The sequence below is a fragment of the Egretta garzetta genome, unplaced genomic scaffold, assembly GCF_000687185.1.
Source record: "Egretta garzetta isolate BGI_Z169 unplaced genomic scaffold, ASM68718v1 scaffold975, whole genome shotgun sequence".
Taxonomy (NCBI): domain Eukaryota; kingdom Metazoa; phylum Chordata; class Aves; order Pelecaniformes; family Ardeidae; genus Egretta; species Egretta garzetta.
In genome coordinates this window covers 280,701-282,875 of record NW_009259633.1, presented here as the reverse complement: position 1 = coordinate 282,875, position 2,175 = coordinate 280,701, and positions in this window count along the sequence as shown.

Genomic DNA, 2,175 nt, shown 5'->3' with positions numbered 1-2,175 from the left:
CCAGCTCTGTGGCAGCGGGAGCCGAGAGCTTCTGTCCACCGACTTCCAGGCCCGGCTCTCCCAGCTGTGCGGCAGTCCCCAGCCCCAGGCACAGACACCCAGCCCCTCGGACCCCAGCAGCACAGACCCCTGCTCCTTCGGGGGCCGGACCCTGTGGGCACGGGGGAACGCTGGCCTCTTGGAGCTGTGCAGGACTGCAAGTCCCAGCTGCTTCCAGGAGCTGGTGTGCACCAACACCTCCCTCCTGCAGCTGCTGGGGCACCCCCAGCCCACAGTCGGGGTGCGCTGCCAGGGTGTCCTGCCCAGGGGACGCTGCCTGCTGCAGCAGCTCCTGGCACTCCTGCCCCTGCCCTCCAGGCTGGATGCTGTGGAGCTCTGCCCAGACCCGGCCGCCTACCTGCTGGGGCTGGCCTTGCAACTCCCGCGATGCCAGGAGGAGGCTCCAGGCTGGGCCCCCCACGTGAACTACCTCCTGCGCCTGCTTGACCGCAGCCTGGCCCTCTCCAGACGAGAGGAGGCTGGGCAGGCGGCTGGGGAGCAGCTGAGTGAGGCCATCCTCCTCTCCAGCCTCCTGGACAACACCTCCTTCTGGGGCTTGCTCGGGGCGAACGCGTCCACAGGCATCCTGCGAGCCGTGGGCCAGTACCTGGGGTGGGAGCACAGAGCCTCGGCCAAGAGGGAGCTGCTGAGCTGCTTTAGCGTGAGTTGGGCAGTGCGGGGTGGTGAGCGAGAGCCTCCCTGGGTGCGGGACAGCGGTTGGCGTGCCAGCCCCTGGGAGCCCTCCTGCTGGCTGCGGGGTCCCTGTCCAGTGCCAGCTGTGGTGGGAGCACGACAGGAGGACGTGCGCTGCTCAGCCACCAGCAGCTGGGAGCGGCTGGTCCTGGCCTGGGGTGTCAGGGCTGGTGCTCAGGGCAAAGCCTCCCCCCTTGCCCGTGGGTCAGCTTCGCCGCAGCAAGGCTGCCCCAGGCCAAGTGTGGGGCACTGGGGAGGGAGCGCTGAGGGAAGGTCTGGGCCAGGACTGGGAGTGCAGTACTGCTCCCTCCTGCAGGCTGTGCTCTGGGACCTGCTCCAGGACAGTGAGGGAGCTCCCGCCTTGGAGATCCTGGCGCAGGTACTGCCCGCCCTGGCTGCGTTGGCTCCTGGCCCACCCAGGATCCTGCTCCCTGTGCTCCTGTGGCCTGGGTCCCTGCCACCGGCTGTGCTGAGCGATGGCCTCCCCGCAGGAGTATCTGCAGATGCCAGAGGAGAGCTTCCAGGGGCTGCTGCTTGCGGCGGGGCCCGAGGCTGTGCAGCGCTTCCTGGCCCTGCTGCACCGCTCCTGGCACCGGCTGCGTGGGGAGGGGGTTACAGGGGCTGGGACGGGGCAGGCTGTGCAGAGCCCTATGCGGTGGTTGCAAAGCCTGTGTGATGGGGGGGAAGAGCCTGTGTGTGGGGGGTACACAGCACGTGGTGGGTACGGCCCACATACACGGGCGCAGACCCTGCACAGGGCAGGTGCGGAGTCCATGCTCACCAGAGTTCAGAGCTCCCATGCGTGAGGGCTTGCAGAGCCCGTGCACGGTGTGTGTGCGTGCAGGGCACAGGGGTGCAGAGCCCGTGCATGGCGTGTGTGTGTGTGCAGAGCCGGTGCCAGGGGGTGCTCTCCCGGGGCACAGCTGGGTGGCACCGGGCTGTGCTGGTTGCTTGGGGCTGTGTCCTGCCGGAGCTGGGGCTCACACAGCTTTGCAGGTGCCATCGCCTGTGTCTGGGGAGGAGGCGGTGCAGTTGCTGGCCGTGCTGCTGCTTCGCAGGTTACCCCGTCTCACCCCACAGCTGTTTGTCAGTCTGTCGCACTTCATCCCCTTCATGGCCGTGTCCGACATTGCCAGGCTCCCGCCGGCTCTCCTGGCCAACGAGCACGTGTAAGCAGCACTGGGTGCTGGGGCTGCCTGCACGCGTGGTGTGGCCAGTTCCACCCTGTGCCCTTCGTTGCCATCGCCTGTGGAGCCCCATCCCAAGCAGGCCATGCCATAGCCATGCAGAAGGCCTCCAAGTGCCCCTGGGTCCCGGGCTCTGCGGGGCACATGCTCGGTGATGGCCTCTGGGGTGCCCTTTGAGGTGGGCGCAGGCTCGGCGCGGCCCCGGGAGGTCTCTCTGCAGCGGTGCCCTGGTGCTCTGTCCCCACAGCCTCGCTGC